This window comes from Vicugna pacos, chromosome 35 (assembly GCF_048564905.1).
Source record: "Vicugna pacos chromosome 35, VicPac4, whole genome shotgun sequence".
In the NCBI taxonomy this organism is placed as follows: domain Eukaryota; kingdom Metazoa; phylum Chordata; class Mammalia; order Artiodactyla; family Camelidae; genus Vicugna; species Vicugna pacos.
In genome coordinates this window covers 25,358,797-25,374,364 of record NC_133021.1, presented here as the reverse complement: position 1 = coordinate 25,374,364, position 15,568 = coordinate 25,358,797, and the positions used below count along the sequence as shown (strand labels likewise).

The 15,568-nt window shown below is 34.2% G+C and overlaps 1 long non-coding RNA gene across 1 annotated transcript; it reads right to left on the bottom strand.

Annotated features, from left to right (window-relative positions):
- Positions 1-425: 425 nt before the first annotated feature.
- On the bottom strand, positions 426-15,494 carry LOC140691381 (uncharacterized). The gene is made up of 3 exons (XR_012067014.1): positions 15,316-15,494; positions 8,802-9,041; positions 426-635 (listed from the first exon to the last, which is right to left on the bottom strand). It is a non-coding gene; the product is annotated as an uncharacterized lncRNA (long non-coding RNA).
- Between the last annotated feature and the right edge of the window lie 74 nt (positions 15,495-15,568).

The window sequence follows — 15,568 nt, the reverse complement described above, 5'->3', positions numbered from 1 at the left end:
ATTCCTTGAACCTAAGTGAGAGCTGTCAATCAGTTGTATCTATCAAGTTCAAAGTCTTAGGAACCAGCAACACAAAAACATAAGGATCACTGTGCTGTGGTGACAGATGCCAGCTGTGGCTGTTTCCTGAACCAACAAAGGGCACTAATTCTACCAGTAGCTTCCTGTGCCCAACTAGTGACAGCGTCTGTGCCCAGCTATCTTGTGTGCCATCAGCTCTTCTGTGTGAGTGCTGTGGGTGATCTGGGGTGCTGTTTCCTGGCTGGGTGGCCACCAAGCAGTGGTGTGCTACAGCCAGCTTGTAAAAGGCGATTGCTACATTTTCAGGAATTTTGTGAGCCAGTCATTAAATGTAATACTAAATATTAAATCATGTAACCTTACAACTAAATATATATAAACAAAGATAATAAACTCAAAACTCATCATTTCCTGATCGTTTTACTGTATTTTGCTGTTATGTATGGACTTAATGTTATTTACATTTATGGCATCTGTATTGTACACTTCTTCCCAATTCTGTGTTCAGTGACGTCACACTGAGAGCTTGGACATCAGCCATCACAGGAGTATTTACATCACAGAAATTGGCAAACACTGCAAATCATGGACTGATTTACTATTTTGTTGATTGTCTAGAGTTTAAGAGATGGAAAAATGTTAGTAATATAAATTAAACTTAAAAATGTGTCATGTCTATAATCATTATTTGTAAATAGCATAGAAATTAAGAAAACATTTTTTTTCCCCCAGAAAGCTGGTTCCACTTCCCAAAAGCTTCATTCTCTGATCTTCCCAGAGATTCTGAGAGCAATCTATTATCCTTTTTAAAATTGAATTATCGTTGATTTATAATACTGTGTTAATTTCTCATGTACAACACAGTGATTCAGCTATATGTATATATTCCTTTTCATATTCTTTTTTCATTATAGGCTATTACAAGGTATTCAATATAGTTCCCTATAATCCTTAAAAAAGTCTTTTTCTGAAGAAATCAGAGTACATTTCTAGGGACTAAGAAAACTGATGAATGCACTCCTCTATCTGTAACAGGACAGTATCTTTTCAGTAGGATGTAACAAAAATCTCTACAATGAGCCTACAACATTCAAGGGAGAGCAGGACTCTGCCCTTCCTTCTGAAGCTTAGCCTGAGCTTCTCACAAGAACATCTCAACCCTTTGGGCAGTATTCAATTCCTACTTAAAACTGTTCATCTTTGTATGTTCCAATTTAGTGGTAACATCTCTTCCACATACTATAACATACCTAGTGTCCCTCAATGCAAGTTTATATTCTGATGTGGGACTATTTTGCAGTTTTTTGAGGAACCTAGCTACTCTATTAAAAGTCATAAGCATTTATTAAGTACTTATGATTTGCAAAATACTGTGGCAGCAGCTGTTGAAGAATAAAGAGAAAATTTTGTGTGGTCCTTGAAGAACATTATCCCTCAGTTCTAGAAATGACATATACACAATGGCTGTAATTCAAAATGGAATGTGTTAGGAAACACAAAAGGAGTTCAAATTGCTGTGAAACCTACCAATTTCAGCAAGAAAATGACTAAGCAATCACACCACCCATAACAATAAGCCAAGCTTCATAATGAGTGCCATCCAAATAAAAATCGTAACTGGTTTTTTGTTTTGTTTTGTTTCTTCAGTATGAGAGGAAGCAGCCAGACTGACCTGGGCTTGGGAATCTACGCAGAAATTTACTTGCTGTTAATTAACCAGTTAATAGTTCAATCAGGGAAGCAGACACAAGGAGCGATACGGAATAAGGGGCTCATTATAGGGATTAGACATTACACAATGATGGGAAAAGACGTGATGGTCAAGGTCAACGAAGGAGGAGGTAGTTGGAGGATCAAATAAGGTCGCTAACCTGGGAGCATGAATGCGAGCCTGTGAAGGGCTCCCTGGAGGGCTGACTCCCCTGCGGGTGGCCCCGAAGTCAGCTGCCTGCAGAGCAGCAGGGCGGGCTATCTTAGGAAACCTGGACACCAATGGGTGGAAGGCAAGCATGCCAGCTCTTGGGAGCACAGCATGCTGGCTTTATTCCGTCTCTCACTGCAGCGGGTCTGGCCAGGATTGAGAGCACCTGCAGTCGGAGATGGGCAGGCGCCAAGGGAGCTGCTGTCCCAAGCCAACAAGATGAACCAACCGGCGGCTGTTGGGAGGATAAGGGCTGTGCTTCAAGCCCACCTTCCAAACCTGGCACAGACTCTCCTGTGGCCAGCTTTAGTTAGACAGGGACAGTGCAAGCCAAAGAACTTGGAGGAACAAATTCCAGCTTAGCTAACTGACACAGTATTGGACCACCATACTATGTTACTCAAGTTAGAGACTAAAACCCTCTTAGCCTCAGTTTCCTCATCTGTGAAAAGGGAATAATAGCATTTACTTGAGACAGCTGTCCTGAGGATGCATATCTTAAGGTAGAGTTCATAGTACCTAGCATATAATCTATAATATTGTTTATCCCGTAAAACAAATTATTTTTAAGGCCTTTAATACCAGTTTTATAGTATATCTATTTTTCAAAATACCCTCTTTTGATAAGATTATCTAGGTGATTCACTATTTTTAAGAGAAATGACACTTAATTTTCTTGAAATATATTTTAATATTATATGTCATTTTCTATGATTAAAAGTGATTTTATTATTGACAGCAAAACTCATATGCAGTTAACTTTTGTATTTATGGCTCCAAATTTGAAAATAGGCATACAATTTGGCTATATTGACATAGGATTAAGTCACCAATAGCCTGGTCCTCAACCTATACTGACTGGAATTTTTAGATCTCTCCAAAAAATTTATGATCCTTTCTAGATGCTTTTTTTTTTTTTGAGGCCCTTGGGACCAGTGCCCACAATGATATCAAAGTTCTCAGATCCTAGAGCCCTAGGATGGTTGTCAGATTTAGCAATAAAAGTATAGGATGCCCAATTAAACTCAAACATATGATAAACAATGAATAATTTTTAATATAAGTATGTCCAATGCAATATTTGGGACAAATATATCAAAAAAAATCATTCCTTATTCATCAGAAATTCTAAGTTAACTCAGTATTCTACATTTTATACAGCAACCTGATCTGACTCTCCATTCCTTTGGAGGCGCCCTGACCTCACTAATCCAGTAATCTATTCTACTGTCATATCTTTTCATGCTATATTTGCTGTCAGTTCCCACAGCAGCTCACTTCACCCTCAATATATCCCAAGATGAAGCACGACCTTAACTCCTAATATGACTACCCTTTCTATCGAGTCACGTCTGCCAGTACCATTGGGATTCTTCTCAACTCCTCAGATAAGAATCTTGGGTTCACTTTTGAGTGCCCCTCTCCATCTATGCCTCCTTCCAGACATGACTAAGTTCTGTCTATTCTTTCTAGAAGGTGACTTCCAAGTGCTCCTTTCCTCCTCATTTTCACTGCCACCACCTCTGCCCTTTACTCTCATCGACTAGTCTCCTTAACTCCAGTCTCCTCCTTTGATCCTGTCTGAATCCTACTCATCGTCCTCCAACACTGCTATTTCACTGTTCTGTGCTGCTCAAGAACTTATAACAGCTTGCTACTGTCTATTGTATTAAGTTCTATAACTCTTGTAAAATCTTTTGCTCTTTGAAGAACAATGTTAAGAAAATGAAAGACAAGTGGCAATTCTCTCAAGGAAGAGCAGATAACCTGAATAATAGTATATCCCTTTTAAAAATAACTTTAGAGCTAAAGACCTTAAAACAAAGAAAACTGCAGGACCAGATTGCTTCTCTGATGAATTTTACTAAATATTTATGGAAAAAAATAATTCTAATTCTACACAAACTCTTCCAGGAAATAGAAATAAGGTCAGCATTACCCTGATACCAACAGGAGACTAAGATACTAGAAAAAAAGAAAAGGAAACAATATGTCTCATGAACACACACAGAAAATTCTCAACAAAATTTTAGCAAATAGTACCCAGCAATATGTAAAAGGGATAATACAGCAAGATCAAGTGAGCTTTACCCAACAAATGCAAATTAGTTTCAAAATTTTTAAATCAATCAATGTAATTTACCATACTAAAACTAGAGAAAGACTGGTCATCTCAATAGCTACAGGAAAAGCTTTGAAAAAATTCAGTATCTACTCAAGATTAAAAAAAAAAAAACTCTCAGCAAACTAGAATTCTAAGGGATATTCCTATGTTCCTCAACCTAAGAAAAGGTTATCTATGAAAAATTTACAACTAACATCATAGTTAATGGCGAATGACAAAAGGTTTTCCCTGAAGATGAGGAACAAGGTAAGAATGTCTACTTTCACCACTCCTATTCAACGTCACACTGGAGGTGATAGCCAGTGAAATAAAGCATAAAAATAAAAGACATAAAGAATGGGAAGAAAGAAATAAAATTATCTCTGTTTACAGAAGACATGATTGTCTACTCAGAAAAAAATCCCAAATGGGATCTATAAAAACTAACTGGAACTAATAAGTGAATTTAGCAAGGCCATAGGATATTAGGTTAATATACAAAACCAATTGTATCTTTATATATTCACAATGAATAATTAACAAATGAAACTTCAAAAGCTATCATTTAAAATAGTACCAAAAAGCATAAAATATTTAGGTATAAATTTAACAAAATATTTAAAAAATCTGCATGATCAACTATGAAGTACTGATGAGAGAAATCAAAGAAGACATATAAAAGTAGAGATATACCATGATCATGGATTGGAAAACTCAATATTGTCATTTCTCCTTTATATTGATCTATAGGTTCAATGTGATCCCAGCCAAAATTCCAGCAGTCTTTTTTGCAGAAATCAACAAGCAGATATTAAAATTTATGCAGAGAAAGCAAACAAAATAGAATTGCCAAAACAATTTTGAAAAAAAAGAAGAAGTTGGAAGACTCATACTACCTGATTTTAAGACTTACATAAAGCTACAATAATCAGGACTGTTTTGGTATTGGCAAAAGGATAGACACAAAGATCGATGTATGATAGAAAATTCAGAAATAGACCCACATACATATAGTCAATAGAATTTTGACAAGAGTGGAAAGGCAACTCAGAGAAAACAGTACAGTTTTTCAAAAAATAGGACAAAATAATTGAATATTTATATGCAAAAAGAACCCCAACTTAATCCATGTCTCACACAATATATAAAAATTGACACAAAGTGGATCACAAACCTAACTGTAAAATCTAAAACTGTAAAACTTTTAGGAGAAAATCTAGGTGAAAGTCTTTGTGACCTTGGTTAAAGAATGATTTCTTAGATACCACACTAAAAGCACAATTTATAAAAGAAGAAAATGGGACTTAATAAAAAATTAACACTTCTGCTCATTGAAAGACCTTTTAAGAAAATGAAAAGACAATCCACAAACTACCCAGAGAAATATTTGCAAAAACATATCTGATAAGGATATGTATCCAAAATATAAAAAGAACCCTCAGAACTCAATAATAAGAAAATAAATAACCCTATAAAAATGGGTAAAAGATTCGAATTCACACTTCACTAATAAAGATACATGGATGGCAAACAGGCACATGAAAAGCTGCTCAACATCATTAGTCATTAGGGGAATGCAAATTAAAACCACAGTGACATACAATTATACACCTGTTAAAATGTCTAAAGTAACGATAATACTGCACATGAAGAGGATGTGAAGCAATGAGACTCCCATACAATGCTGGTGAGGATGCAATATGATACAGCTACTATGGGAAACAGTTTGGTAGCTTCTTGTGAAGTTAAACATATTCATATCATATAACCCAGCAATCCCACATCTCAATATTTATTCAAGAAAAATAAAAGCATATGTTTACACAAACTTGGCACACAAATCTTTACAGAGGCTTTATTCATAATCTCTAAAAACTGGAAGCAATCTAAATGTCCATCAACTGGGGAATGAATAAACAAACTTGTGGTATATCCATACAATGGAATACTCTTTGGCAGCAAGATGGAAAGAACTACTGATACATATATCAACATAGGTGAATCTAAAAATACTTGGTGAGAGAAGCTGGACAGAAAAACTTTAAACTGAATGATTCTATTTGGGAGACATTCCAGAAAAGATAAAACTATAGTAAGACAAAGTAAATCAATGGCTGCCTGGGATAGGGTGGGCAGGAGGGAGTATAGTGACTGCAAAGGGGAAGAGGGGAAATTGTTGGGATTATGGCAATGCTCTGTATCTTCATCTTGGTGTGGTTACATGACTGCATGCATTTGACAAACTCATTGAATTGTTCAACACTTTGTTTGGAGTTGCAGAGTTTAAACCTCCAAATTCCAAATTGTGTGTCCTTCACGTGGTAGGTAAGGGTTCTTTTTCCTTACTGTTTTAAATTTACTTGATCTTCTAGAAGCTTTATGGAATATGCAAAGATGTCCCAAGTGGAGCCAAAAGGACCCAAGTCATGGATCATTCTAACTAGAGGATGAGAAAGCAGCTCCCTAACAGTTGTTGTGACAACCATAAAGATTTAGATCCTATGAGATTCAATATACTTTAAGAAGGCCTTGTAACCTATTTGTGTAACTTTATAGTGATCCTTACAGTTAGGATTAAAATAAGCAAGAGATGTTCCAGAGGAAAATGTGAAGGCATCTCGATTTTGCTTCTGAATACTTTCTAATGAGGTGCTAACCAGAGGAAGTGATTCACGAAAAGCTAGAGTAAGAACCAGTGGGAAGAGAAGGAATGGCCCACGAGGCCTTCTGAAGATGGAAGTGTTTACAGGTTAGCTGACCATAATGGACACTGGCCTGGATTCTGAGATTCCAGGGGGGCCAAGAGATGAAGGGTAAGATAATTATTGTCATCAAGGTCTTTGGGAGCATTTTATGACTTATGCTATTAAAAGAGCTCTGTCAGATCCACTGTAAAGTAAAGAAGTGTTATGCAGCCCAGAAGGTTTTTATTTCATTTTCTAAGTAGGGGTTTTTGTGCTTGAGGTCCTCAAATGATTACATCATGTGCACAACAGCTGTAAATCTGAATGGAAAAAAAATCTATGCCAGTGAAAACAAAATTCACAATTACAGAATTACATTATTTGGCTGTAATTGCATGCATGGAGAACATGCTAAGGCTGGGCTCTGAATGTTTTGCACATGCTTAGGCTCTGAATGCTTTTCAAGAGCCATATGAAAGAGATGCCATTATTACTCCCCTTATACATTTGAGAAAAATGAGACTTAGAGAAAATAAGTCCAAGGTCATAGAACTAGAAGCAGGTGGGATAGGGATTTGAGCCCAATTTCCTCTGACTCCATGCTCCATACTGACTTCATTGATTCAATAAATATTCTTGACTATCTGTTATGTACCAGGTACTTGTCTTTTCAAAGGACTCTTTTTTAAGGACAGCAAAGTAAAAAAGTAAAGAAGTAACAACTATAAAGGTTTAAATTCCATGAGCCTCAGTATACTTTAAGAAAGCACTTTAACTTATTTATATAACTTTATAGTGATCCTTACAATTAAGGTAAAAATAAACTTTTAAAGCCCAGTTATGAAAATCTCCCCACTAAAAAAACAAAACAAAACAAAAGAATACATCTCTGGATAAATACTCCACAAAGGATTTTTTACATTCCTTTTCAATAAATTGTGTTACCCTAATCAAATGTGTTATTCGAAAAATTGATGCTCCACTTAAAATTGGAGATAAACTCTAATCCTTAAATTTGCCATGTAAATGCTTTTATTTCCGAAGTATTATTTATGTAATTATTCAGATATTGTAAAGAAAATAACAATTATTTTCCTCCAAAGAATGGTGTGATATTATTCCAACACACATAGTAGCATTATTTACTCTTCTATTATCATATTTAGCTGGAATGATCAAATGATCATTTTAATTTTGTGCATAATGTAAAACTATGCTCGAGACTCTGATAACATTTCAATGTAAAGATTTTTTTCCCTTACCATATTAGGAATTGTGTTGAATTTGTTCAAATTTAACCAAGTCTTTATCTTTACACTATTTTCTAAAATTTAATAAAATAAAGGGAAGCTAAGAGAAAAAGCTTAAGACAAACACAACTGTCTTTATGCCATTTATGTCAATGGACAGATACTTAAGTCTTGGCTAAAGATTTAAGTCTGTTACTTTATGATATATGCTCCCGGCTACCCTGGCCATTACTTGACAGGATGTTTGCTTACAAAATGACTATTTTCCTATAGTCACTCTTGATTTTAATATAAAAGACTATCATTATGACTCAACTTGAACATTAAGTCATCATGGAATGTCATAGTTTCTACAAACAGACAAATATTGATCACAGCAACTTTTAGAAACAGAGTAAAAGCAAAATGAAATTTAAATTCATTAAAAAGTATTGGTTTGAAAATGTTTTTTAGATTTCTCAAAACACATTAATCATTGGTTACAAAATCTCACAAACCTCTGTATTTTAGGTTTTTATTAATGTCCACCTTGTTACAAAAATAATTTAAGGCAACCTTCAAAACAACAACATATATACTTGAATATTACTTTCCTCCTATTATAATTGGCAAATGCAAAACCAGTATTTCTAGCATTACTGTTGAAAAAAGAGTCCTTTGTAGAGTGCATATTGTCTACAGAAATTTATAAAACAGAATACACGTCTTCACTGCTACCATTGGTTTTATAAACCAATTCTTCATTTCAATTCACAAATATTTTAATTCAATTGCTATTTTAACAAAAACAAAATTTTCTTAACCCTCTGCCGACCACTCACCTATATATGATAGTTAGGCTGAATTAAAAATCTTGTCACCTTCAAATTTCAAAAAAAGCATATGAAAATTCAGAGTTTTCCCAGGCCTCGTTTGCCTGTGTACTTCCATCTACATTATTAGTCTTTACCAAATTTCTCATTTCTTGGTCTACAATTTATAGAGTACTGCAAGTCAAATAAAAGTTGCCAAGTGTCCGATTAATTTTGATTTAGAATACTGTTGCTCCAAATGATCCAGGCCTATTTATTTTGGCACAAAAAAAGAAGAAAGTTGAGTAATTACCCAGATACTAGTAACTCAAGTCTAAGTTTCTAATTATATAGACTAACTTGACTATATTAATACAATTCTCTCTTTCACCTCTGTTGCTAGTCATTTTTTTCTTGGTATTTTATGACATTAAAATGATTCTATAAACCTTGCTTCCCCAATTCCTTTCCATAAAATACAGGTTAGAATGCTTACACAAAGAAATGTAATTTTGAAAATAACACTTGTAGGAGTAAGAATGTGGTTATGCTTCAAACTTAATAAAAGAATCAAAAGGTTGGGGAGAAAAAATAGAAAATTTTCATCTATTTCATAGGCACTTGTTTTCACAACAGCCTATAAAATCAATTTCTGAGCACTCAGCATGGCGTAAAAATCAGTTATGTATAAACTATTTAAAGTCTTTTCTTACCATAGGGGAGGGGATTGTAGGGGGAATGAATGAAATAGGTGAGAGAGAGTAAGAGGGACAAACTTCCAGTTATAAAATAAACAAATCACTAGAATGTAATGTATAACAGGGAATATAGTCAATAATATTATCATAACTTTGTGTGGTGACAGATGGTAATTAAACTTATCATGGTGATCATTTTGCAATGTATAAAAATATTGAATCACTTTGTTGTGCAGCTGAAACTCATATAAGTCAACTCTAATAAAAAGTAAATAAAGCATTTTCTGAATAGTTTTGTGTATGCAAAAATATAAGTGAGAGAATTGAACACAATTCTAGGTAGGTATTTTTAAAAAGTATTTTTAGAGTGAATTTTGTATAAAATTGTTTTGAGTCTATGCTTCCTTTTGACAAGGGAGATAAAATATGTATTCTCTTGAAAATAACATTCAACAGAATCATAACTGAAATGTTAAATTCTTAATCAGAATTATTTAAAAAAATATATATTTCAAAATATTAAACCACTCTTACCTAAGCCTTTCTTTGCAAAGTAATCTCCCTTAAAATGTTAATTTTGGTTTAAATGTGTACTTTAAATGAGTTAAAACCAAATTTTGTATAGTTTCTTTAGTGTTTGCAATGTATTTAATTCAGATCATGAATTCTTAGACACATAACTTCAGTTCCAAAATAATTCATTTGATAAGTGATGGTCAAATCTTTCATTTTATAAGCAAGTGCAGATTACTGAGACCTGAGTTTAGTCTATAAAATACTCCTTTCATTTTTTTGTTTCCTTTTTTCTTTTTAAAATTATACTCTTTTAAACAAAATAAGAATACTTGTATATTAAATTCAAGTTTTAATATGTAAAAAGCATGCTTTCAAAATACAAACTTTTAAAAATTATTGGCTTTAGACAATAATATTCCATTAAGTAGGCCCATTTATTCCCTCCTTTTGCGGGGGGGTGGTGGTGCTGGAATTCATGATCTGGTCAAAACTTTAATTTCTGAGGTATGAGAAAATACAAGGTTAGAACAGAGATTCCAAAACCAGAACCAAAAAGGAAGGGAATCTGTTAAATGTTTTCTGTTGTTTTAAGATAAACATAAGCCATCTTAAAACTGGTCAAGTTCCGGACATGACAGATGATCTTTTAGTCCATTTTGAGCATGACTGAGGCTTAGCTGAATTAAGTGTAGCTAAAAGAATCTTGCTGTAACAGACTGTGTCAGAGAAAATAAACAGTAAATAAGCTTTCTGGGATATTTCTTCTCTTGAAGGGAAACATTTTCCTTCCTTCTTTCCCTCTTTTAAAAAGTATTCAATCCTTCTCTCTCTTTAAAAATATACTAACAATTTAAAGGAGAGTCTGTATGCATATGGAAGAATTAATCAGATATGTTCATTAAAGTAAACTTGTTTCAACATGTCCACACTTCGCTTTCATTCTCTTATAGCTAAACCATGGGTCATTCTGCCTAATACCAGATCAACGAGGTAGGAAACCAAAGTGGTGATCTTTATAAATTTAAGTAGAAAATGAAATCAACCTGCTGTTCAGGGGGAGACTGTGTTTATTATCTAAATTGCCTATTTGACAGAGTTTATTGGATGATTGGCCAGCTCCTAATTTTAGTATCACTTCACTTGGTGAAGTAGGTATAAATTATGTGACTTAAGGAGTAAACTTGTTTTTTATAATTCATACAAAAGATAAGTACATTGTAATCATTTAAATCACTTTCTGAATTTAAAGGTAAGTAATTAGTTTTTATTTGTCTATATAGAGAAGTTCTAACACATAATTTAACCTGTTCTTTTCTCATTAAATGTACTGTGGAGTACGGCGGCTTTCCTTGTTTCTTTCTAATTTCCTTTCCTTTCAGTTAAAATTTGCCTTCACCCCTTGCCAAACTGCATTTGTTTATTTTCACTTTTAACAAAAACCAATTTCTTATTTCTTCCCAGCTTAAGACTTCACAATTTTAGTCTGTACGACTCAGATATTCCCATGTGACATTAGTTGGTTGGCTTGAAAATAAAGGATCCAACTTCCCAAAGGAAGCCCTAAAGAGCTGACATGACTTTTCCAAAATACATAAAATCTTTTCAAAACTACAGACTGGTTAGACACAAAGATTTGATATTAAAAATTATCATTTGATGCTTATGGACGTTCCTTTAATGTTACAAAATTGTCTCATTTTGCCTCAAGTAGCTAACAAAATCAAGGCATGACACTCTTGATGACAGCTCCCAAATCTCATTTTAGAAATTCTAGAGTATTCTTTTTTAACAATATCTTGACTATAGAATTCCCTATTTGCAAACAAAAGTATAGTTTCTTAATTTCAAAGGAAATGCTTTGAGATTTATCTTTTTAAGAAACTCAGTTTCTTAGTAGTATGATAATTTAACCTGTTACAACTTAGATTTGAAATATTTAATTTTGTTTATTGTTATATCAATTTCAGGTTTTACATTTGATATTTCCCTGATGCAACTATCTGAAAAACAAAATTTAAAAAATGATACTAAATGATGAAAATATTACTTAAATAGAAGTTGTACTAATTAGTTTACATGTTCTCAATAAAAGGTTTGAGGGAAAAATACAAAACACTTTTGAAAACCTGCAAGCATGAATTTTCTGTGTTTTAGAGAACATTCTATCACTGATTTTCATTCCTACAGTTTCAGTTTCTTTTATGTGACTAGCATTTCACTTTCTCTCACATCTTAAGGCACTAATTCGATTGCAATGAATTTGAGTTTTATCTGAAAGTCCTCAAATATAAGATAGACTACATGATGTAAGGCAGGGAGAAGGTCGCATTTGCCTATATAAGGGATTGGATTAAATGTTTCATTTGGAAATTAAAGCTTTGTTGTCCTTTCTGAATGCTTAATACCGTCTTCTGACAACATATTTGATGCAAGACTCAGTTTGAAACCACTGAACTCTGTGGTGATAAATATGCCAAAAAACTGAACAAATTCCAAGTCCCAATCTATGCCTTACCAAGTTAGGATATTTAATAACAATGTGTATAGATTTTATAAACTCCACTGAAATAATTTTGACCTATACTCTCAAATGCCACATGTAACTCAGTTAAGCATCCTCCCAATTCTTCATTTGTGGTTAAAATATCTTTAAAAGAGTAAATTCTATTTTTATTAATATTTATCTCAAGGCTTTAAGATCATTAACCATCAAAGAATCAGTATTAAGGGGCAGAGAGAAGATGATTTCTTGTGTATAGATAATATTTAAGTGTTTTTAACTTCGTTCTCTCTGGAAAATGAGCAAGTATTCCATGGGCAGGATGAAATAGAACCCCACTAGAAGACATACTATATATGCCACTGAAAACTTCTGGATGTCCCATGGGCATTTAAGCGTATTGGCTTTTTTTCCCCTCCCATGGATGTTCAAGGAACTTGTCAATCTAAAAGGATACTTTCCTTCAGTTTTCTCTATACAAAAGCAAAAGTATTTACACAATCTAAAAAATAAATACCAGAAATTTTTTACAACCAACAAATGTAACAGTGAGGCCTTTGGGAAAAGTTGACCACACAGATCCTGTAAATGCCCCAGCCCACTTAAACTGCACTCACAGTGCAGAGGCCAATATTAAATTGGTTCCCCCTCCCCCACAAAATTAATAATAATAATAATAACAACAAACCAGCTCAAAGGACAGAATGTATTTGAAAACTCTAAAATATTGTTTAAAGTGATTCTGATTCTTTGAATAATTTGTAGATTCTCAAAAAGAGAAATTTATCAGCATTGTCCATCTTAATATTTGCAGTTTAAAAGGAAAAAAAGTATATATTATTGACATGAAGATCTTTGAATATCTATTTTGTTATTTTCATCTCCACATAATTGTTATTTTAAAAGGTTTTTTCAGGGCAAATTTAGTCTATTGGCTTTAAGGCTGCAGAATTTTTTTTTTTAAGGCTGCAGAATTTTTTTTAGTAAAAGCTCCAATGCTATTTTCAGTGATCAAACCAAAAATTTTAAATATTTTTTCACACTTTCAGAATGTGTTCACACATAGTTTTTCTAATACTATAGAATACATTGATTTTATTGCTGCAACAAAGATTCTACACCTGTGTAATCATGCCTTTTAATGATTATACTTCAATGTATTTTAATGGCTTACTTGTCAAAGATACACATATACTATTAACACTTAAACAAATACTTAATCCTGTGCCTCCTTCAAAGGAAGTCGAAATAAATGTAGCTACAGGGGGGAAATTCAGTTTTTCTAGTATCAGAAAACATTATGGTTAAAATTTTTATGTGAGCTGGAAATGGTCCCATCACTTGGGCCTAACACTTAAATACATTTAGGCAGAAGAGGACAAATGCCTTATAAGACAAAGAACTGACTTATGTACAGGAGGATAATATGATGGCTATTATGGAAACAATCCTTGTGAATTTCCTAACTTTTCTGCCCACAAACTCTCCTTTAATCGTATTTACTTTCCTCTTTTAAAGTAACATTTAAAAATCTATGCTCAAGCATTACTGTTTTCTTTTTTGACACTAAATTGAGTATGATTACAGTCACCAACTCAAATTCTATTAGAGTATTAACAATCAATGTTACGAAAAGTCATAAAATATACGTGTAACAAACATAATGAGCTTGGGTGTTGTTAATATTGTTTAAGCTTTTACACAACTCTGCCCTGTAAAATACCCCTCATGAAAATCAGGTATCTGGACATTTTTCAACTGACATTTTACTACTGATGAGAAACAAGGAGATTAGAAAGAAAATGAGAGATGGGAAGAAAAGATGAACATGATTAATAGGTATTTGTTTCTTAAAGTCTCTAGGGAGACTTTTAAATCCTTCACTGCTCCTATAGGCTCACCGAAGTGGAGAGCTAATTCACATGCCTTTCAAAGCCTTCAAAGGAGAACTGAGTAGTTACTCAATCTTTACTGATGCTAAATTATTCCATTTGCGTCCTGTTGTTGTGAAATCAAGTGCTCTTTATGCATTGGTGCAAGGTTAAATGTTGACTGTATTCATTAGAAACTTTTTTTTTCCAAACAAGCACCTAAATTATGTCCAAAAAAGTGTCTCATGTTGAGTCTGTTTCAAACAATGCCTCCTGAACACTAAAACATCTTTCTTGTTGCTTCTCTCTCCCCTTCACCCAGAAAGAACTTGCATTTTGACTTTTCTTTCTAAACTTTTTTGATCAAAAAAGTGTCATCTACTTTGCTTCGCGGTTTTTGTTTTTTGTTTTTTAGAATCACTCCTGTTTTCCAACTTTGTAGAAATATAAAGGGGAAGTTAAACTTTATACAGCATTTGAATCTTTAAAATTACGGGTATTCGTAACAATAATGTACTTCGAATCAAGGGTTTGCCATTCCTGACTATATTTTACTAAGATAACTATCTGATATAAATATATGAAGATTGTTTGACTGATTAAAACAGGGCTCATAGATGTTGTGAGTACAGTAGCACAAAATTTGCATCAGTTTGCTTTTGAAAGGTGTTTCTGCAGTGGGTAAAAACTTAATAATTGTGCCCAATATGTTCGTGAATAAGGAAAGTATTAACCCCTCAGTTGTCCAAGTACAGCGCGTACACGCGCGCTCTATGTATCACACCGCCCCCCTCCCCGCAGAAAGGAATCGATTGCCGTATTCCAGAAATGACAATGAAGAAGGAAAACTAAGCAAGAACTATAATCAGCCGTCTACAGTCTCACTCACAAAAGGGCAGTGCTGTGGGGTTAAGCTGTTGAGTTAAAAAAACAAAACCAAACCCCAAACCCAAACCAACCAGTTGCCTTAAACTGGAGCTTCCCACAAGCTTTCGCGCTGAGCGAGGAGCGGGGAAGGCGTAGTTCTCGGGAACTGGGGGCCGGGACCCCGACACCGTCACCACCTCCCGAGGGGGTCTTTCGGGAGCGCTCCCGCCTGAGCCGGTGACAGTCCTGGGTGGGCGCCGAGCAGAGAAAGCTCCGAGCGCGTCCACAAAGCGCCCGGACCGCCTCAGGCACTGAGGCGCGGCGGCTCTGGCGGCGGGCGCAGGA